We start from the raw sequence: 24,118 nt of genomic DNA on the forward strand, positions 1-24,118 counted from the left end.
ATGGGTTAATTCTGCAAAACCACACACTGACCACATGCAGCTATTCTAGCCAACTTGAATTTTATTGAATTTGGGTTATATAGCTAATTTTAACATTTATTTTCATTTTAAATTTGCACAAGAATTATAATTCTAATAATGAAAATAGCAAGTCAGCATACAGGACAGTGAGAATCTGAGCTCTTGAAAAGACACCTATTTCTTACTTAGTTGGAAAATATTCATCACTAATGCACTGTGAATAGTACATGGAAAAATAGTGGCCCATGAAAAAAAGCCCCCAAACCCCAAAAGTATAGGTCAAATACCTATTACAATGAATATATATATATGTATATATACATACACACACATACACACACGCACACAAATGATGATGATATTTTAAGTCAGAGACAATAGCCTATTTCAGGTAATATTCGTCAGAACAAATTCTGGAAAATCAAGCATTGAGACAATCAAGTTGAAATTTATTGTAATTGACAGAATTTGACTGAAATGTAAGCTACCACCTTCATCAAATGTTTTGAAAAAACAGCGTGTGCGTGCTTGTTGCATAACTTTAAAACATTTCACTTTGTTTTTATTATCTGATTATTGCACATTGAGTAGGAGCCAGCAAATAAGGTCTTTTTTCACAACAATAACTTTTGCCATTAAGAAATAGATACATTTTTAAAACCTAAGTAGTCTCTCAATTGATTGGAATTAGTTGAATGAATTTGTGCTTTTAATATTTAAAGCAGTTTAAATAATTATTGCCTTAGTTGAAATACAACCTAAAAGCTGACTAAAATCTGCCTTTATACCCCGTGCAGATTTCCTAACAACATCATCGCAGTTGCCAGAAAGTATTTTAAACACGTGGGTCTCTGCCTATTTCACTTTTCATACAGGAAAGTTAGAAGTTTGGTCTCAACTCTAAAACTAATCCCCTTTGGGCATTCTTATAATTTTTGCTTCTGGCTTTTTTTTTTTTGACATATTAAAATAAATGCAGTTCCTTTTTAGTTTACTTACACATTATATAAAGGAAGGAGATAAAAGCAGTAACAAGTTTGTTTACTTTATGTCAGCAGTTCTCAAACTTTTTTGGTCTCAGTTACCCTTTACCATCTTATAAGTTATTGTGAAACCCAACAAACTTTTATTTATGTGGAATATTTCTATTGCTGTTTACCATATTATAAATTAAAATGGAAATTAAAAAAATATTTATTAATTCATTTACTAATAATAAACTTATTTCATGTTAACGTGTTTTCTGAAAAATAACTATATTTTCCCAGACAAAAATGCAAGAAGAGGTGCGACTTTATTTTGCATTTTTTTGAGATCTCTTTAATATTTAGCTTGAAAGAAAACACCTAAACTCTCATATCTGCTTCTGCATTCAATGTGTTGTATTATGTTGTTTTGGTTTAAGAAAATCTGGCTTTACACGTACATATGTATTTGGAAAAGGAAGGAGTATTTTAATAGCCTTTTCAGATAATTATGGACATTCTTCTGTGATGCTATACCAAAACTCAACAAGTGGTAGTTTCTTCAAGTTAGTTGCAACATGAAAACTGAAACTCTATTGCCGAAATTCTCATACTGTGGAACATTAAAATTCGCTGATCTCTCCTGTACTTTGCATGAATGTTTTTTACCATTTACCAATGGTTTTGGTAACACCATGTATCAGCCAGTTGGAAAATATTGGTTCACCGAGATACGTATATCTTGCAAATGCTGACACATCATTATAACAATATTTAAAAATCACATCCGTTAATACCGCCACCAATCTCCTTAGAAAATTTAAAAAGTGTTTAAGTTTTTGGAAGCCTTCAAGCTCACGATGGCAGCTACAAGTTTTCCAAAATTCTAAGTTTCACTTGAAAGCTCAAATTTTAGCATTGACAACAAACCCTGCAAGTTTTTTAAGTGATAGACTCATTTTGTTCATTTTCAAGAAAATGTCTGCCAAGTACCAAAATACCAAAGTCTGAGTAACCAGTTTGTCTTTCAGTTGTTGTTTCAAGCAAAAATAGTGTTCCATGGAAAAAGCATCAGTAGCTCTACTGCTTTTCTCTGGAACACCATCATCCTCCAGTAAGCCAGAAATGTGCTGTATGCACACTGCTCATTGATTGGGTCACACAGGATGTTGTCCTCATAGGTGGAGGTTTAATAAGATGAATAGTGTTTATTGCCTCATCTAGGACATTCTTAAGCAAAATTGGCATTTTTTTTTTTAATGTGGGGGAGGATGCAATGATAACTAGTGCCAGGGTTTTTATGCACTATTGCTTTTGCACCACCATCAGTGCATATGTCAAACAGTGAAAAAAGCAAATAATAATATATGTAAATAATTTTGACCTCGCAGAACTTCTCAGAGAATCCCAGGGGTCTGTGACCACAATTTTTTTCCTATAGGGAAATAAAAGTTCAAACTAAGAAAAAGAAGGTGGATAATACCGAAGTACTAAGAACTTTGGAGGGTCTTCCCCTCCAAGATATTGCTAAAAATTTGAAATTTCTTTCTTCCCAGGTATTTTATGAACTCATTCAGGCAACAAACATTAATTGAGCCCTTTCTGGGGGCCTGGCTCTGAGCTAGTTGTTGAAGTTACAGAAGTATATCAGAGTTCTCTGACTGAAGGAATTTATAGTCTAGGTAGGAAAGGAAAGTAAGTAAATAAATCCACACAAAGGCATGCTATCAGTTGTGCAGTTAAAATACAGCATGGGGAAGAGAGTGGATGACTCAACTTGAGGGCAATGAGTAAAATTATGTACAGGTGGTACAAGTTGAGGCTTGATGTAAGCGTAAGTGTTTGCCAGCCAAGAAGTGGTTCTCTTAATGGTTCCTTTCTTATCACGCCTCCTTACTCTATCCATCCTCCTTTGTGATGTTCAGTGCCTTGAACCCAGTCCCAGATGCCAATTTGAACTCAAGTCACCTGGCAAAAATCAGCCAGATTTCAGAAGAATGTAGATGTCCAGAGAGATGCAGAGGCAGGGTGAACACTTGAGAGGCTGACGCCAGGGAAAACTAATTAAAAAAAAAAATTGTACTTACCCTTACATTAGCAAAAACTAAAAATTGTTTGTGTGATTATATCTGGGCGCAACCAGAAAACAAGTAACTTTTCATGGTCCATTATAGCCCACGATTCTGTAGTTATTCACTTGTTCTCATATATTACATATCCCCAAATAATCCAACTGTCACCTCGCTTTCAGATCTATTATTTTCTCCTCTCATCTGTTTTACAAGTAATTTAGGTAAAGCATTGCTTCACTGATCTAGCATTTAATAGAAACGTTCATTGAAATGTAAAACTCGGATGGAAAGAAGATCAAACATTTAACTACGCTTAACTACATCTCTCAGCTGCAGGCATCACACTGTTGTAGTGAAAAACTCCATGGTTATGTTGGAAATTAGTATAGAGGTTATTGTTAATTTAGATTTTTAATCCACATTCTTGTCCCCGATATTGAAGAAGAATAATTCACTAATGTGTTATTTGCAAAGTTTGAAGGAGATACAGGGGAGGGTAATGATGTTTGTGACTGAAGAGGCTTTTATGCCATCACATATAACATGAGAACATCTCCTCAACTATTAACGGAGCCCTCATCCCTGCCTTGTGCTTATTGAAATGAGATTATAGATGGGCTCACCGGGAACTGCAAACTTTTCAGCTAGTTTTAATAAAGACAGAGGCAGACAAGAGCAGAGCTCTGCATCTTAGAATTTGGGATTTGGATTTGCCATTTACCGGCCACGGAGGTATACATGACAGCACAATCTCTCTGTGCTCGTTCTCTTCCCGTGTCACACCGGAGTGATGCTCGCCTGGCAGGGTTGTTACAGGGTTAGAGATAATGAGACGTGTGTCAGCCCCCAGCACACGGCCAGCACACCTCGCATTGCTATTTGGAGAAGTGCTGGGGTAAGCTGTTTACTTTTGAACTGCATTGGCATTCTGTGAGTTTGCTGTGGCTTGAAAGCCTTCTTTCCTGCCTGATGGCAGACTTTCCCTTTTCTTATTGTTCCAAGAATACTTCTGCATTTGGCCCATTGTAAATAGTAACAATTGTTTGGTTGTTCCTTGAGAGGGAGAAGCCTTCCTGGTGCCAGCCTGACAGGGCTCGCTGTCTGATCTGTCCAACAGCTTGGAGCTTTATAACCAGAGACAAAGCCCAGCGCTCTCACTCCCTCCTCTGTGCGAAGAACACAGTCCCCAACCAAAATAGACCTTCGTCCTCTTGCAAACACCACCCAAAATAAGTACAAAGGAAATGAGGACAAAAAAAATCCACTGCAGTGGCTGTTGAGGCAGAATTCTTTCCAAAATACAAAGTTTCTCAAACTTTGTAGGAAGCAGTAATGGGTATTACATCATGAATCAGTGTTGTGTCAATTTCAGATTATAAAGTGAGCAATACTCTATGTGCAAAAAGTAGACTCTATTTGTATATGTTGAGCACAGATGGGAATTACCTAGAGAAATGTGCTTATGTAGGTTCACTTACAAACAAAGCAAAGTACCCCAATCGCCCATGGCGGGGGGGGGGGGTTAGTGGGAATTTAGCTCATATCATGGCATTCAAAGCAAAACAAGTTTCAGCTCGTTCACATCCATATCAAGCTTCAAATAAAAATCATGAGATACATTCTATATGTTTACAATCTTTTAAAATTAAAATTGGATGCAAATTAGTGATACAGATTGAGGGGGAAAATAGCATCAATGTAAAACATTGTACAAGAAGCACAATTACTTAAGCACTGACTTTCATGTTGGAGTTTAAGTGTTGGCAAATTCAATTGTTTCCATTCAAATGGTCTTTATTGGTCCTAAAATTTGTTGTGATTTCCCCTTGATTAGCCAATTTTCCTATGGTCTGGACTTGACAATGTCTAAAGCTGGAGAAAACGCTAACTATAATCCAAATTCAGGGTCAATTCATTGGTAACATTATTTGATAAACAAAATTTGAAGGATGTCAATTTGTGTAAGTTTTAAGACTTAAAATGCTTACAATCCTTAAAAAAACAGTTACAATCCTTTATTTATGAGAAAAACAATTTACAGGAAGGCGGCATCTTGGCCTACTGGGATATTATGAAATATCTGGAGAAGAAAAGTGCCTAAAGAAATTTATAATACTGCTTCAAAATAGGGAGGTGAACATCATTTAACAGATACCAAAACTCACTATAATGCTACTATAATCCAAACAGAATAGAACTAATATAAAAACAGATCAATGGGAAAGAATAGGGTATGGAAATAGATCCAAATATATCTGAGAGTTGAAGTCACTGAGAAAATATGTATAATATTAAAATATAATACAAATACATAGAATAAATGGAGTTGGGATAAATGGCTAAATATCTGCTAGAAAATAACATTCAACCCTCCTCTTAAAACATAGCCGAAAGTAAAAGTCAAATGCATTAAGAAACAAAATGTAAAATGAGGAAACCTACCAATATAGTCAAAGAAAATTTAAGATAATGTTTGTGTAACTCTGGAAGGAGGGGAGCATTCTTAAGCAAGATAGGAAACAGTGCAAACAATTGAACGTATTTTTAAAGAACTGAAATCATAGTTGAGGGTACTATGTAGCTACAAAGGACAAAAATGGATGGTGAGCTGATTAGATAAAAATGGAAAACTTCTCTGTAGTCTACAGCCGAGAACTATTTCCAGGAGAAAATATCTACAACACATATTAGGATAATGACTAAATATCCCTAATACACAAAAACTCTTGCAAATTAATTAGGAAATGGCTGACCTGGACACATAATTCGCAACAGAGGAAATGCGAAGATGAATAAGCATAAGATGCTTGATTTTAGGTGTTAGTAATCCAGAAAGTGGAAATGGGGACAGCTGGATATCATTGGAGGGGCAGGAGAATATCAGAATGATTTAACTTCAAAGGACTCCTGAGGTTTGGGGGCAAGAGATAACTCTTGCACATTGTGGATGGTTCTATAAATTGCATCAGCCCCAACGTAATCAGCCAGCACCTGTTAAAATATGAAATATACATATATATTTTTCCTGCAGTCGTAATTCTGCTCAGCTATCTGACAGTGTACAGAGATGCTTATTCAAATAAGGAATAATAGTTGAAAGCATGGCTTCTGAAGGCAGACATGCTAGGGTTCAAGCACCAGCTCCGTATTTTACCTGGCCTTTAGTCAATAATTTAATCATATGCCTTGCTTTTTTCATCTGTAAAAAGAAGGCAACAATCATACTTATTTCATGTAGTTTTTGTGACACTTAAGTTAATACATGCAAAGTGCTTAAAACAGTGTCTAGTACATATTAGGCACACAATAATTATATCAAAGTCTGTAATAACAGAAAGAAACAACCTGAATGTCTAACACCTGGAAAAAGAATTGAATGAATTATACTATGCAACCATTAAAAATAACAAGATATATCTGTACGTAGGTTTTGTCCAAAATAAACTGTTAACTGAAAAGTTATGCTTTTAGCATAGTGTGTAACTCCAATTTTGGAATAAAAACACAGCTAAACAATTATCCTATAGATATGTCTATCGTTGTACTAGAATAATAATTTGAGAAATTAACTTTTTTTTTCTTCCGGTAGTTTTCTTTTCCCTCTTTCTGCCCTTACCCCATTCAAGCCCAAGGCTGCTCTGTGCTTATTGTCCCCAGTGAACCAATGACAAGAGAATGATCCTAGCAACTGTCTTCCAAAAAGTCAATCTTGCAAATGTTCTAGGGTTTGAGAAGAGAGGTACATCTTCCCAGCCTGAGTTGAGGAGATTCTCCCTAGGTTGGGGGCAGATGAGGGTGCAGTGGGAGGAAGGCTGTGGGTGCTGGAGGTGAGCCTGGATGAAAGGAGCCTGATGCCAAAAGACACAGATAGAGTGCACAGAGGTGGGAAATTCTAAGTAGGCTGGTGAGACTAAGCAGAAAGGAAAACTCGGTTTTACTTTCCCCATGGAGGCCAAGGAAGCTGGCAAGAGCCCACAAAGGAAATGGCTCTGGAGTCCCAGGGCAGACAGGGCCTTAGCCAGTCGGCAGAGACTGCCATCCCCAGACATGGCACAGAAACCCCGTCCCTACAGGGTCTGTGCCAGGACATCCCTGAAGACCAGTGGCCAAGGCCCAGATAGGAAGGAAGGTGTCTCAATATTTCTAAGGCCATCAAGGAGCAGACGCTTGTCATGCTCCAACTCCCACCCAACTCCTATGCATGCCACAAAGCCCTGGAATTTAGAAATAACCAAGGCAAAAAGAAGATATTGCCAATTGACTGAGCATGAGTCTCTCATCTTTTTGATGGGAGGGAGCTTCAAATTAGAAATTAATTTGAGTTAAAGAAAGATTGCATTCTACTTTTTCTTCATTAAAGCTGTGGAGTTATACCAGTTACCTGCAATTTAATATATTTATATATGGATAAATAAAAAACAAATTATTGAGAGTGGCCACCCAGGGGAGAGGCCATTTAGTTGAAAGGGCAAAGAAGGGACTATTCCTTTCACTTTAGAATTTCTGCAGTGTTTAAGTAGCTAAAATGACTGTTATGTTAATTGACTGAAATAGTACACCATCCAAAGACAAAATAGCAGGTTCAAAACAGTTCTAGAGTACACGATAAAAATCGAGACTCAAAATGCCTATGTTGGGCAAATTGTCAGTATCTCTGAACCTCAATTTATTACTTTTTAAAATGAGGGCATTGGCATAAGTTATTCATATCATCCCTTCTTTTTCTAAAACTCTCATAAAGCATTGTTTCCTGTTGTTGAAAATGTACAGCCGGATATGGAAGAAAAGAGTCATGTTGGAGGAAACTTGCATGAGTAAGGAGCCTTCTAATTTCATACTCTAAAGCTCATGGATACAGAAGCCATAGTGGAAAAATTGAACTGTCCCATGAAACAGGGACTTGGTTTTCAGCCTCAGCTCTGCCAATTATTTTCTGGGTGACCTCGGAGCAGGCTTTTTAAAATTCTTTAGGTTAAGTTTTGTTTCCACGGCAGATGTTCACAAACTGGGCTGTATACTAGAATCAGTTGGAAATTTTAAAAATGTACAGCTCATACATAGGACAGAAATGTATACATATGTCACCAAAAGACATGTATAAGAATGTTCTCTGCAGCGCCATTTGTTAATACCTCAGTACTGAAAGCAATCCAGGTGTCTGTCAAGAGTAGGACAGATAAAGAAATTTGGGTAAGCTCATACAATTGAATACTATAGAGCAGGGGTCAGTAAACATTTTTCTGTAAAGAGCCAGAGAGAAAATAATTTTGGTTTTGCCAACCATGGGGTCTGTTGCAACTAAACTCTTCCATCGGAGTGTGAAAGCACCATGGACAATAAGACACAAATGAGCCTGGTGGTGTTTCAATGAGACTTTCTTACAAAATCAGAAGTTGGATGGGATTTGGCCTGCAGGCCATAGTTTACTGATCCCCTACTCTTTAGCAGTGAAAAAATAAGCAAACTATAACAACATGGAATGATATGGATGCATTTCACAAATACACTGTTGAGTGATAAAGCCACCTACTAAAGAAAACATACTGTGTAATTTCATTTATGGAAATTTCCAAAATAACCTATGATGTTAGAACTTTGCTAAAATGGTCATCATGGGAGCAGATTGCAGTTATTTGGGGTGCAAGGGGAGTCTTCTGGAGTACTGGGGTCACTCTACTACTTAATTTGAAGCTGTGTTCACTTGTGAGGATTAGTTGAGCTGCTCACTGACAGGGCTTGCTTATTTCCCCCCCTGATGTAAGCTTTACTCAGTTAAGTTTCTATTGAAACTACAGGGCCTTACCCTCTAGAATCTGCTTTAGGAAGTTGGGAACATGTCTTGAGGCTCTGTCCTAAAACAGCCCTGAAAAGTGAAACGTCCCTTTCAAGGTCACTTTATCACCGGCAGAGCTGAGACAGCGTCAAGCTTTACTCCGAGCAGGGCGTGGGGAGAGTCAGTTCTGGAGAGACAGAGGACATGCCATCTGCCCTTGGGAACAGACTGGCAATTAGCTAGAGGAAGCCAAGGTTGCATTCCAGCCCTTGGCCTAGGGTGATATTTGCTCTGTCACCTGCACATTCTCAATGACTTCTGTGACCTGGCAGCATCCCCGTTCCCAGCTCCACAGATTGCTAGAAGAGCTGGGAGGCTGCCAGAGGACTTTGAGAACACAGCATGAGCACAGGAGCCAGCTCTCCGCATGGCCAACCTCTGAGTTCTTTCTATTCCCTGCCCCTCATGTCAGAAGGCTTGGTGGTGCCGCAGGCATGACCTGAGCTTTGGGTTCCAACAGATACAGCTAAAACATTCTGCTTTTATGACTGGGTGGCAAATTACTGAATCTTACTAAACCTTACTTTTTCTCATCCTTAAAATCAACATAAAATATCCATGGCATGCCCCCCTGCTACAACAACATATACATATATATATATATTTTTTTTTTTTTTTTTTCTGTATACTATATGACGGGGTCACATTTCATTCTTTCTCCATGTGAGCAGCCCACCATTGCAGCACCATTTAATAACACATATTTTTAAAGCAGTTTTATCGAGAGAGAGTCACATCCATTCAAAGTGTGCAACCCATGGCTCACAGTGTATTCACAGAATCACAACAGTACATTCTTTCTCTCTCTTTTTATTCAATATTTATTGAGCCAAATTTTTATGTGCCCAGCATTGTCAAACCTTTTGCGAGGATGACCTCATATAATCCTTGTCAGTGATGAAGGATCATTTATGATCTTCACTGTACCCCTGAAGAAAACTAGGAATCAGAGAACTGAAATGACCTGTCCAAGGTCACACAGGTAGTAATAGCCGGATATGATTTTCCATAATGATGATCTATCCTGGAGTCTGAACTCTTCACCACTGGATGAAGTCTGGGATCTATTATTAGTCTGGCCCGTGGGAAATTTAGTAGAAGATAGTTCTGTATTTCCTCTTTCCTCAGAGATCTATGAAGCAGAGCTGAGGCCTGGCAGTCAGAAAACCTGAATTTTAGTGGCTCAAATAATCATCAGTTCGGTCTGACAAGTCACTTCCACTTCCTTACCAGCATAACGAAGACATTGGCTTAGGTGAATCTTAATGTTTCTCCTAGGCTGCATGAGTTTGCTCTCTTTCTGGGATTAATTTGTGACTCCAAACAGAAAATTAAAATGTTTCCATCCTAAACCTTCATGAAAATTTTGCATTTGCTTCCATAATCTGAATTTGTTTGGGTAAAGTGTTACTTTATTTACTAGCTACATCTCTCTTTCTTTCACACATACACACACACACACACACTCATGCACACCCTTGTTTGTCCCTTTCCATCCTGTAGCTCTTATTTGTCCCTTTCCTCCAGCACACTTAACTCACAGCTGCACATCTCCAGAGTAGTCTCAATGTGGTTTGAGAGGCAGTGGTTCTAGTTGATTTCTTTGTGCCTCTCTACCTACAACATTCTATATCATGTAGATACTTATACCACAAAAGTTCTCCCCAGACCTGACATCAGTCCCCCCAATTCATCCAGAACTGGGCCAGCTATTCCCATTAAAATAATCAATGCACTTTTGATGTCTTGCCAACTTGGCAGATGACGATGGATTTTCTACAAATTGAAAAGTGGTGATGGAGCTGAGAAAATATGACCCCATTCTCTGTGTGGGGAGGTTTTGTATAAAGGCAAATGAAAATTATCTGTCAGATTTGGAAATTGTTGAACCGACAAGTACATGTGGGGGAGAAGAATTAATAAATTCACAGAGCAAACTGAAGATTTTTTTTTTTATTATGTACTTCCCAGTCATTTGCCTAAGACTCAAGGGAGTCTGAGAAGTCAAGGGAAAACGAATTTTGTTTAGCCAGTTACAAAAGTAAAAACAAAAGTTAAATTGAATAAAAAGTCAATAGTTCACCTCTTGCATAAGGGCTATTAGAATTTGGGGATAACATTTTTAATACGTTGTTATAAGACATTTAAAAAACAAACCATAAAAACACTTAATTTTGGAAAGCCTGGTAGCCAGTAGGGTGAAAGATTTAGTGTTCCAGTAATAGGATTTGGAATTCCAAAACACAGAGAAATGGCCATTTTTATTGTTCTGTTTAGTTTGATCCTATTCCAGGAAGTAAGGAGACAGCAGAGATGACAGCCGCTGATGTGGATGTTTCCTACGCGACAGGAAATGCCCTCAGACCCTGTACATGACTTGCCCCCCTAAATTTACCCTTTGTTTTCAGTACATCCATTTGCTTCTTTGTGCTCGATTCTACCTATTGTGTCTAGATGAGACAGAAAGAATACTGTGACTATAAGACAGTATGCTTGCTAAAGAAATTGCTGTTCTAGTATCAAGAAAAATTTAAGATGCTCACTACTGATTTATGAAGAGATAGTTAGAATAAATTGAAAGATTCGCTACAGTAGCCAAAGAAAGGATTTCATAACAGAACTTTCCAATTCCCAAATGCTAATGATTTCAAACACACACACACACAAAGCACATTCATATGTGACTGGCTTTTGAGTGATTTCAGAATTTTAAAAATATCCACAGCAATCACTAAAAATCAGTTTCAACAATGAATATAGTTTGAGCTTGTATTTCCTAAGCTTTTACCATTTTGGTCATGCAGAATTTAGGAATTATGACTGTTTTTCTCCACAATTTCGACACTGATTTATCCTGCCTTTCTGTCTGCCCACCTGGTAGTGCCGTGTAAATTTCTCCTTAAAGACTGGAGCTGGCAGCAGTTCAAGTAGAAGGTTCCATACAGAGTGCCAAAGATATGCTCCTACTTATGCAAAGAAGAAAAGGAAAAAATATGGTGCATTTAAAAATGGTTGAACAATGCTAGCTGAAACTTGCAAATTCATAGTGACAGTGAGCACAAAATTACAGTAAAATGAAATTCTTCTTCCCTACAAGTATTTCTGGAGAAATTACAGCAGTATTATTTCAAACTAAATTACAGGAGAACTGCATTAATATAATATGCTTTGGCCCATTTGCTTTACAGCAGATTTTTATTACAAAAATCTAATTTTCCTTTCATTTCATTATTAAGGTAGATATTAAGCTGCTGGTTGAGAGTGTAGAATGCTAGCCATCACCGCATGAAGAGAGAATATAAAAAATATTTTAAAATTAGATAATTAAAACCTAATATTTGACTAAAAGTGTTTTTCATCATGTTCATCATTGCTTAAAACCCAAAGCAAAAATGCAAATAGTTCTGTATTATATTTATTCTAAATCAAATATATTAGTGTCAGAATATTGTATGTTGTAATCAACTGCTCCTCTATGCATAACATTAAGCCCCTTATCAAGCCCATTGAACGTCTATTCCTACATTTAATATCTTAAAACAAAGCTATTGCTTTATCTAGCATTTGCCTTTCATTCTCTCTCTCTCTCCACCCACCCCCTTCCCCACCATCTCTTCCCAGCAAAATGTCAGCAGTTTAGCAGAGTATCTATGAGCAGGTGGTAAAAGAAATAGGAAATCCTTTCTAGAATCCAATGAAGAGTAAAAGTATTTGCCATTTAAATGATAAATAAATAAGAGGTCTGTGCTTGCTCTTCCTAGGTTGGTTATTTCTCCAAATGTCTTCTGAGCACTTATAATGCACCCAAGTGGCGGGCAAGCCCCTGGTGCCTGGCAAGAACTGGCCCAGATGTGCTCACAGAAGCTGTATAAGGAAGAGAGGTAAAGAATAAGACAGACAAGTGGGAAGGACATTACAAAATGGAAGTACAGACGCTTGCAGTGCATGTAACAAACCCATTTTGAGAAATGGGAGAAACCTCCCTGAAGAAGTGTCTGTGAAGAGGAAGCCTGTGTTTAAGAGTTGAAATTAACAAGCAGAAGAACATTCTAGAAAAAGCAACAGCATGAGCAAAAGATCAAAGGGAAAGAAAATATGGCAAATGGCACTTTACGTATGCTAGTCAGCAGTAGTTTTAGGTGCCCTTGGTATATCCAAGCCTGCCTATTGGACCTAACACAGGACCGAATTAAAAGTGTATGCCCAAAATGAATGTCCACCTGGAACCTCAGAACGTGACCTTATTTGGAAACAGGATCTTTGCAGATGTGATTAATTAAAATGAGGCCATACTGGATCCAATGACAAGTGTTCTTATAAAAAGGCTATGTGAAGACACAGAGACACACAAAGAGAAGAATTTGTTGCGATGACAGAAACTGAAGTGATGTGTCAACAAGCCAAGGAATGCCAAGGAGTACCAGCAACTGAAGCTGGGAGAGAGGCAGGGAACAGATTCTCCCTCAGAGCCTCCAGACAGAACTGGAATCACTGACACCTTGATTTCAGACTTCTGCCCTTCACGACAGTGAGAGAGCAATTTTCTGTTGTCTGAAGTCACCGAGTTTGTGGCAATTTGATACTGCAGCTGTAGGGACTGAACACAAGCGCAATTAGGTATTAGGCATAAGGAGTGGTACCTAGAGCCTCACCTGAGAGAGAAGCTTACCTGTGCTGGGCCACGAGCTGCCACCAGGCACTTGCCAAGCACTGTTCTGGGTGTCAGATTACAGTTTGTACTCTCCAAGTGTGAGGAGCACGAAAACAGAAAACAAGAATATCAGCTAACGATAAGTGCTGCTATGTAGACAATTACATAACAGGGCACCCACTCGGACTGGGGGTCAGAAAAGTCATCCTAGGGTGAGATTGAAGCTGAGATGGCAAGACAAGAAGGAAGCAGCAAAACGGAGAGAGGAAGATCCCAGGGAAAGGCAAAGGAAACAAAGGTGCCAGTGGGAAAGGGCCTGCCCAACCTACTGCTCTCAGCAAAATCTGTCGGCACAAAGAATTTCTTTTCTTTCCATGAATTTAAGTATTAATTCTCAAGGTATTTGCCTAATTTGGTGTTTCTGGTAGGTAATTTTCTGTAAAGTTATGTATAGGTAGACTAGCAATTCAAAGGATGAGGTTTATCAACTCTAAAGAAAAGTCATCTTTAGTTTGAAGATGACATGTCATTTACAGATTATGAGGCTATTTTTATTGCTTAACAGCTATGCTCAAATGTAACTAAAAAACTATTGCAAAAAATTGTAGAAAATACATGGAGACATTAGTGGCTAGATAAGATCTACTCATATCTCTTTAAAAGACGTTAGCATCATTTACAACACAATCACACTCAAATTTATCTTTAAATTAGATGAGAATTAATGGATAAGTTATTACGATGAAAAATGGTTGCATCCAACAGAAGCCACATTTTGCCTTAGAAGCTTCCCCTTCTTTTTTCTTTTCTTTCATTATTTAGGTGGCTTAGTACAGAACATAGTGATTTAAAGCTGGAATCTACGTTGTTTAATATCAAGGAAAATGAAAACATTGCATAATGCTGAAAAAATCACAAAGATTTAAGCGCCGGTATCTTTTGTACCGTTTCTATGCCAGGTTCAGGTTTGCATTTTTCATACTCTTAGGAAGATTCACAGTAAAAATAGGGCACCTTTCCTCATCTCCGTTGTTTGCAGGCATAAGCATATTTTACTTTCTGAATTATTAACATTTCCTTATGCCTGTCAATTTTTAGAAAAGAGACCAAGAACTTGTGAAAGAATATGTCAAAATGTGTGATTCTGTGAGAACAAATGCATCCAGCTCCAGGAATAACCTCAAAACTGACCCACTTGTGTCTTAAATAAGCAGCTTTCTAAGAATATGGTTGCCTTCCAATAACTTTCTATGAATTCTCACCAACAAAATTTAACAGGGGCCAAGACCTCTCTTAAGATAATCAAAATTCAAAACTGCGGTTTTCATCCCTTTGCTGGAAAAAAAAAAACATGCTAGAAATCCTTCAAAATTAATCACATAAGCAAAACCCTGCCTAAGAAATAAACATTTCAAGAAACATAAAAGAGTTGCTCTTTTCTGTTGACTTATATTTCATATGATTCGTTAGAGGAGAGGCAGTAGGGGATTAATCGCAAAGTCAATTCTGCTCTACCTGTCTAGGTCATATTAAACCAGCCCAAGTCCCATTCCTTTATTCACTGTGATGGTGAAACCATCTCCCCATCCCCACCTCTACCCCCCATGCTAAACCTGGCAGCATTAGACTCGGGCACCAAGCATCCCATTTCCTACCCCAAGGGACCACGCCATGAGCGCGCATTTCCCAAGCACGAGGCTCCTGAGCAGCAAGAAGGGAGCTAGTTTTCCTTTCCATTGCTCTGTAAAGGTTCACAATGACCATTTTCAGAGGACTAAGGAAATTACTGGTTCCCTGGAAGAATGAACCAATCAGCTGTGAATACTGTATTAATACCAGTTCACCAAATACTTAACTAAGGTGGCAGAGTCAAACCTAACATATGATAGGCCAATCCGAGCATGCTGTAGTTGCTGAGAATTAAGATCTAGGATAAGGTCTGCTCCAGCGGAAGACTTATATGTGAATATGATTTCAGAGATAGGGAGCTGTGAATCCCAAACAAAGCAGGTCCGTGTATCCTTTTTTTAACCAGCTGTAGGAAAGCCATCACTTCCTTCTTCCACCTTTTAGGTCAGAGTCAAAATGAGACTCATTCCTTTGCTTCTAGAAGTGGATTACAGAGAGGTATGAAAATCTGTCAGTCTTGGGTTGACACTGAATTCCCCCTGTACCTAGGAGGGTGCCCCAAGAGTAACTGGAAACTAAGGTCTTGCAGAAAGAATAACTTGCTCTTGAGGTAGTTTGCAGGTCGCAGTTTCAAGGAACAAAACAAATGTCAGCATAGGAAAGGAAATAGCAACTTAGTATCAGAAAAAAAGCAGTCTGCTGTTTTGGGGGAGGAAACCTGTTGGTACAAGTGAGGGAGCTCTTTCTTGACATGGGAACTGCACTGTCCTGGCAGGAGTTTGAGCCAAACAGTCTGTGGTGGGGCGTTTTCCACCTGCAGCCTTTCATTACACCACTATGACTTGACATCGAAGATTGCCTGGGCATGCTGATTCCAGTGGGTTCCAGGTTTCAGTAGGAACTGGGATTAATGTTAAAGGAGGGAGGTGGGCGAAGGGGGTGTGTGTGGAAATGCTATCAGAGCAAAGCATTAGTGATGTGAGTCAGAAAGACATGAAGTTCCCAGAAGCTTTGCAGACTCAGTTTATGTGGTGAAGCACACATTTTCTTCTTTCTCTGCTCTTCCAGACTCCTGCTTGGCTCTGCTTCCCACTTGGATGCTTCTGCTGGACTTTAAAGTGATGATTCTACGAGAGGCTGCTCTGTGAGTAGCCTGTTCCATGACCCGGATTGACTGATTTGGTTGTGGTAGTTGCTCAGATGTCGGCCAGACAAATAAGAGTAACAAATGAGATCGATTTAGTGGAAGCGGTCTTTTTTTCAAGGGGATCTTTGAGTGAAGAAGACTTATTGGGGCAAACAGACCCCACGTTCTTTAAACTGGTACTCTACTTGATTCAAATCCATTGAATATCATTTATCTCTACTGCATATGGCCACAGAAGGCTCCACCACCAGGGTTCAGAGAAAGCTGCATGGGATCGAAGAGCATTGATCACTGTCATCATGGGCCAGTGAGTCAGTGAGTAGGTATGGGGTGGGGGGTAGGAAGTGGGAGGTGGTGGGGGTGGTGAGGCTCTACTTTATATAGTCCTTCAGAAATCCAAGGTCCTTCCATCTAGTACAGGGGTCAGCTAAGGCCTCAGGGCAAATCCATTCTGCAGCATGGGCACGAAGAAAGCATTTTAAATTTTTCAAGGATTGTAAGGAAAAAAAAGAAAAGGGGATAGAAACCATCCAGGCCAGCAAAGCTAAAAATATTTATTGTCTGTACCTTTACAGAAAAAGTTTGCCGACCCCTGATGTGGTGCTGCTTCTCCCTAGGGCTTGGATTTGCTGTACTGGGTCTCCTGTGAGCAGTCCCTCATGAGGGAAGGAAGAGCCTGGGGCCGTCTGGGGGAGGTTTTAGTCCTGGTATCTTGTGTGTCTTTGGCATCCTTTGGGCAGGCCTCAGTCAGGTGGATGGAGCTACCTGCAAGGGAGGAGAGGTCCAGCTCTGCGCTTAGGAGGGACATGACCTGGTCAGGAAAATGCAGGTGTTGCACACAAGGTTAGCTGCTGGAGGAATTAAGTAAAGAGTTCAGGAAAGGGACAGGACGCTTGAGATGGAGGTTATCAGAGTGGCTTCCCAAGAGAGGTCAAACCATGCAGGAGGGCAGGAAAGGCAGGTAAGTGGAACGGTGGAGCTGAGTGTAAAGATTGGAAAGGTAAGGCTTGCCCAGGGATCATATTTAATCAGGAAAGAGGTCCCACAGGGATCTCTGGGGGTACGCTTAGAAAGAGATGGCGGACAGCACATATGCATGGCAACTTTCAAAAATCTTTCAACTAAGGGTTTATTCTGATATTTATTTGATTGTTTTTATTTCTTAATGGCAGCATTGTCTATGAGTCTGGAAACTGCATCTTGAGCTTCTTTAAAGGTATCTCAGAGTGAAGTCTTCCCTCAGAAGAAAGATATGTTAGCATCTGAAGAAATGAAAAGGAATCACAAAATGTGATCCCTCTTTTCTTTTGAAAGAAAACGAACTTCTAGATTATACAGTTATGAGAATAGACGACAATATTTATGTTCAGTTTAAAGAATAATAGAATGAGCTGAGCACTAAGGCAACCACCACCAAGTAAGGCAGCACTGTCAGAATTTGTGACACCCCTATGCCCCCTTTGGTCACATCTTTCCTACTTTTCCTCCACCCCAAGGGATAGCAATCTTGAATTTTGTTTTAGTCATCTATTGATTTTCTTTATAGCTTTATCCCCCTATGTTTGGGTCATTAAAATATACATTGCTCAATTTTACCTGCTTTAAACTTTTGTACAAATGGAATCACAAAAAAGTGACTTTTATATCCTTCTGTGTTTTTTTTTTTTTTTTTAATACATGGGCAGGCACCGGGAATTGAACTCGGGTCCTCAGGCATGGCAGACAAGCATTCTTACCTGCTGATCCACCATGGCCCACCCTGGTTTTTTTATTTTCTTTGCTCAAGACTATGTTTAAAAAAATCTAGCATTCTCTTTCTTTTTAAATTGGAGAAAATCTAGCTCTCCCAAATAACATTTTAAAATAAATAAGCAAAACAAGAAAAAACTCAGGAAATCAAAGATACTTCTTAAGGATGCATTGCTCTTTGTAGAACATTTTACAAATAGCATTTTGCTCCTTGGAACACCTTGTTCCTAAAGGAGTGTTATAGTTTGCCTTATCATGTTCAGTTTGATTTGCTGTACTCTTTTCAGTGTTTGTGTTTACAAACAGCCAGTTTATGCATGGGATTGAAGGGCTCTAGCGACTTCAGAGACTGCCCTCTTTCCCTGCCCTTGCACTGCCAACAAGAACATTCAGGACACTTTTGAACTAACAGGTCTCAGATTCCATTCCAGGGCATTTTGCACAAGGGACTTCACAGGAGAATTTCCTTGCACACCTCCAGCCTGCAGACGTCACAACACTACTTGATTCATCTAACCCAGTTGTTAGGAGCATAATGGAAATTCAGAGGGGATACTTTTACATTATTCATAGTCATTGTTAGATGTTTGTTCTTGAGTCTACGAATGGCTCAATTCCTTAAATGAAATAAGCCATTGTCTCCTGCATATCTGGAGCCTGGCTGAGAGGACGTTGCCCATTCACTCATCCAGCCACTGAAGGTCTGGAGAACTTGACGGAGCCCCACAAGATGGTCCATTATCCGACCATGAGAGAATCTCAACTGTTCAAGTGTCACTATTATAATTTGAATAATTAATTAACTCTGCCGCTGGGCTCAGAGCACACATGTCTTTCGGACCATGGCCTTAGAGCCAAATAAAGGTGCTGGCCTAAGGACAGCCTTTGTATTCAGCATCTAAACACAGCTCAGCATTGGTCAGTTCTTAAATACGTCATCACCTGCTGAGGCTTAGTTTGGAAAAGAAGAGCAGAAAATAAACAGAACTCTAGAAGGACCATTACATCTCTTCTCTTCTGTGTTGTTGTTTTGTTGACAGCTGGATTTGAGATAAAAGAAAAAGTCATCAGTGTGAGAAATTAGCAGGTACTAATAATGGTGAAGAAGAGAATGTTAAAATTCTGGTCTCTTTCCTTCTTCAATTTTAGATATTTTGCCTTGGCATATCATATTAAAAGTGGTTTATTGGTAAGACTAATGAAACCACTAAAAATTTAAAAAGCCACTCAATATTTGACTCGTAGACTGACCTGGGTTTGATTGCATTCCACTTAAGAAAATTTACAAATTATATAGCTCTTGATTTTTTTTTTAACCTTATACGTTTTTTGATCAGCATGAAAATCATATTCTTGCTCTTTATTCCTTATTCCTGCAGAAAAAAAATACCCACATTATTTTAACAAAAACAATGTTGCAGATAAAACAGATCTCCATAGTGGTTATGTGAAATTATAATTTCTCAAACTCAGTTCCTGTAGCCGAGCCATCCATTGCTTCTATGCCCCATTCACTGAATAACAACAACTACAAACAGAAAGAAAAGAGAGAGAGAAAGGGAGAAAAAAAGGCGGAGAAAAGGAGAGAGGAGGAGAGGAGAGAGTAGAAAAGGGTATTATGAATGTTATTTTAGGGATTCTGGTGGAGAAGAAAATGATCATCCTAGCAGGGAAAAATCATTTTCTATCAGGCTTAGCTACTGAGACCGCCAAACTTGAAGCTGGAACTGTATAAGTATTTAACCAGAGACGTGCTGAATTAGAAAAATGCATGTACCTTTCTTTCACAGAAGTGGCTTGGTGTGATGAAAAAGAAAAAATAAAAGCAAAAATAAAGGAGCACGAACCTGGTCTCCTTGGATTAGCTTCTGATTACCTCACTGCAGAGCAGCCCACCCTCGGGCACGGCATGCCTTATTTCCTCTTCTTTTATCATATAGGAAATGGTGATAAGAGGAGCCATCCACCCCACCCACCTCGCAGGGTTATCTGAGGATAGGATGAGACTGTTTTTGTGAAAAAGCTCTTTGGAAGCTATAAAGCACCAATGTAGAGTATAATGTCGGATCCCAGGTGAACTGCTTGCTGTTTCTTCACTGGCCAGTCAGAAAATCAAATAGAAAAGATTACCCACAGCCTGTTTTAAGAGCACCTTTGACGTTTTTTGAATGCTTTATCTGAGGCAAAACAACTCAAGCAAATTGTTTCAGTACCAGGATCATAACAATCTACATATATATATATATATATATATTTTTTTTTTTTTTTTTTTTTTTTTGACCAGTGACTCAATGAGGTGTTGGGGGAAAGACATCAGGCACTCAGCTTGGGATGCATTCAGGGACTTCGGCCCTTTGGTTCCCCTTCTGAGCCCTGGTGATGATTGTGAGACAAAGCTGATGAGATGTACACATCTATGTCTCCCTGCCGTCTACGGAAGTGACACTGGGCAAACTGTAGAGCTCGAGGGACAGCAGTGGTGAGCACACATGCCTGGGAGCTCCTCCTGGGACTACTCAACTAGTGCCTGCTCTCAGAGCCCGCTGGTTGGCGGTGGCAAACGGCCATGGGCAGGACAAAGGCGGACAAGGGCTTACAGCTGCTGAGACACTGCACCTTGCTTGTGACAGCACCACTTCTGGGCTCCAGAAAGGAAACAGACATTTGGAAGCAGATTGTTTTCTCCCTCAACTTCTCAGCCAGTGGCACTGAACTTTGGAGGGTTAAAAAAAAAAAAAAGACCCACTTTCAGGATTTAGCAGGTTTTTATTGCATTTTTATAAAATACAATTTCACACCAAAAGCTTTGCTTGCATGAGGGTCTGTCCAGAGCATGCGTGGCAAATCTCCATAATTCTTTCCGCTCTGTTCGGTGTTCAGGGTCAGCCCATGTGACCCTAACATGCACTAATCCTAAGAATCAACTTTGTTGGAGACTTTAAAGCTTCAAGGACCAAAATGGTGGGAGTGGGTGGGGAAGGGGGAGGGGATGACTCCGAATTCTTCTGCAATAGAGTAAAATGTCAGCAACTATCCATGAGGCGTGCAGCCAGCCTGCCTTCCTTTCTCATTTAATGGTAGATGGTTATTTAACTGATGCTATGTCAAAGATAATGTCATGACACTTTTTCACTTTGTTTTAGGCCTTCAATTAAGTGGATCAACTGGGATGGCCAATTTTGCCACTAAAATGTTAAAACTGACCACCTACTTAGGTCTCTTTCCCATGGGCAGCTTTATCCTCTTTCTGAGTCTGAGACAGGTGTTGACAGTTGTCTAATTCAGTGGTGGACATTTAGAAACACCAGCAGGGTTTCTGCTCCTCTGATTGAATACTGATTCGTACAGTATTTTTGCTGAATTCTTAAAAAAACAAAAAAGAGTTGTATTGAAATATAATTGACATGCAATAAACTGCCCATATCTAAATCATACAGTTTGCTAAGTTTTGTCGTATGCACACACTCATGAAACCATACTATACTCAAGATGGTCAATATCTTCATCACCCTCAAAACTTTTCTTACGCCCCTTTGTAATCCCTCCTTTCCTGTCTCCTAGGCACCCACTGATGTGCTTTTTCTTACTATGGGTCAGTTTGCATTTTCTAGTTTTATATAAATGGATCCATACAGTATAGCATTCTATTTTTTGTCTGGCATCTTTCACTCAGCAAAATTATTTCAAGATTGATTTATATTATGTTCATTCTAGAGTAATGTATTCTAAAAGATTAGATCCTTAGTGAACAATATTTCATTTAAGTATAAGTCAATTGCAAGAATTTAGATTCAGTGTGAGAGGGCATAATTCAGAGAAACAAGGATCCAAGTGACCAGAAATGATATCCTAGGATCATTCTCTTACAGCAGCTGGATTTAGAGAGAGTATCGTTCCATCAACCTTACCACTAAGTGATGAAGCACAGGCTTCTCTAGAAAAGGGCTGCCAAGGCTGGACTCTGCCTAAAGCAGAAATCTAGATAGGTAGAGGCTTGGCTGGTGGAGCAAGGCTGGATCACACCACCTGCAGAGGTAAATGAGGAGCCCTGTTGTGTGTGTGTATCTGTGTGTGTGTGTGCATGTGTGACACCACCCACTGAATTTTAGTGTGGCATATGTTGAGAGAGATGTGCAATGACATCTTGTTCTTATCTTTCTCCACACTGGTGTGGATCCAGCAGCCCACACAGTTACTCTTTTTTCTGTTGTTGCTCTAGCCTTGTTTGCTTTCTCATTGTCCAGATAAGTCAATAGTAACAGATTGCTCCACAGGGTGCCTTCAATCTCCAAATATGGGTCAGAGAAAGCAGCATTATGTAGTGGGTGGTTTATTAGATTTTTAACCAGATTTGTCACTTATTAGCTGTGTGACTATTGATAAATCAGATTCTTTCTCTGAGTTGCAATTCCTCAACCACAAAATGAGGAATTGGATTATATGATCTCGAAAATCTCTTCATTCTATGCATCTAGTCGAATTTTGAAAGTCTAGGGGATAAGCAGGTGTGGTCAAGCCAGGAACTATGTGTACAGCTTGAATCAAATCCCCATCTGTAATTGTGCTAAGCAGTACAGTATAGGCATCTGTCTTTCCATCTACCCACCCACCCATCCATCTATCCATCCATCCATACATCCATCCATCCATCCATCCATCCACCCATCCACCCATCCACCCATCTATCCATCTTTTCAGTCGATATTTATTAAACACTAATAGGTGCCAGACCTTGTGCTGAGCTCTGGAAATGACAAGATGAATGTGATCAAGCTCCTGTTCTTGAGTTATTCAGTTCCCGGAGGGAAGACAGACTTACCCAGAACTAGTTACAATGTCCAATAATTTCTTATAACAAATATATTAAGAACAGAAATGGCGTTTGGGTAATATCTAGATCCCCAGATCTTGTACAGAGTGAGAGCAGAGTAATTTTGTGTGGCTGTCAAAACAACTGAATAGGAGGACACTGAGGACAAAGGGCACGTCTGGAAGGACTGCGTGAGGGACACAGGTGGGAGAGAGGAAGCCTTGACCGCAGGAGCTGTCATTCACCCTTTCTTCCTGACATGGCTTATAGCCAGGTACATACTTCTTCTACCTATTAATTGCTGCACCAAAGAAGAAGAAAATCTAAATCCTACTTTCTGTATAGCTGACAGATAACCGTCACTTTCTCTTATTGGAAGGGGCCCAAGCCAGAAAGCCTTGAGTTTTCTAAGCAAAGGAGACACTTTCTAGAACAGGCCGAGTATAATTAACCCAATGTTACAAGCTTACTCTTTTAAATATAAATGTGATTGATTTGAAACCTTGAGATTCAGCCTCATAAAACCAGTATCTGTTTTTTAGGTTTATGTCATAGCTGCTAAAATGTATTTACATATTAGTATGTACATCCTCCAAAGATGGTTCCAAATCATGAAATGTCGATTTTCAGACTATTTCTCCCAGATTCTTCTCAATTCTATCACAATCAACCAGCTTTGGTAAATTGATTAAAAACGAAGAAGAAACAGCTTTTATTACCAGAGCAGATCATGGACACAACCTCCATGTTTTGTTCTCAATTTGAACAGCTTGTCAGTTATATTAAATAAACTACATGTGTGGATATTAATAACTAAACATTAAATGGTTAACTGTGGGGCAGGCCTGGGTGAAGTTTGCTCCTGTATTTGATTTCCCCGAAGCCAGAAAGAAAGGTGGGTCACGCGGCTGGCTGACCTCGCAGCCACCTACTTCCACTCCTGGGGAGGTGCCGTCAGATCCCACCCAAAGGAGTCAGGCCGTGCCCTGAAACAATGAGCGATTCTTACAAGACACAACTGGCGCTCTGTTGCTGTGGCACAGGAAGGCCTGATAAGATCTCCCAGGCGCAGCAGTCCTTTGTGTCCGCAGACGCAAGTGGGATGTTCCTTCTGCAGCCCGCTTGGAGCAAGAGGAAGCAGCCTTGAAACACAATGTTCATTGAACTGGGCTTTCATCTGTGGAATCCCAGTGAGGCTCCCGCTCCACTGCGCGTGTTCTATCTGCAGCTGTGCTCTCCTG

The 24,118-nt window shown here is 39.5% G+C and overlaps 1 long non-coding RNA gene across 1 annotated transcript in view; it reads left to right on the forward strand.

The window, feature by feature from the left end:
* LOC143669068 (uncharacterized) overlaps positions 1 to 21,016 on the forward strand; it is a 90,910-nt gene extending 69,894 nt beyond the window's left edge. Inside the window, exons 5-6 of the long non-coding RNA XR_013168676.1 lie at positions 16,240 to 16,637; positions 20,352 to 21,016. This is a non-coding gene — a long non-coding RNA (uncharacterized LOC143669068). The remainder of the gene's footprint in view (positions 1 to 16,239; positions 16,638 to 20,351) is intronic.
* The last annotated feature ends 3,102 nt before the right edge of the window (positions 21,017 to 24,118 follow it).

Source organism: Tamandua tetradactyla, chromosome 25 (assembly GCF_023851605.1).
Source record: "Tamandua tetradactyla isolate mTamTet1 chromosome 25, mTamTet1.pri, whole genome shotgun sequence".
NCBI lineage: Eukaryota > Metazoa > Chordata > Mammalia > Pilosa > Myrmecophagidae > Tamandua > Tamandua tetradactyla.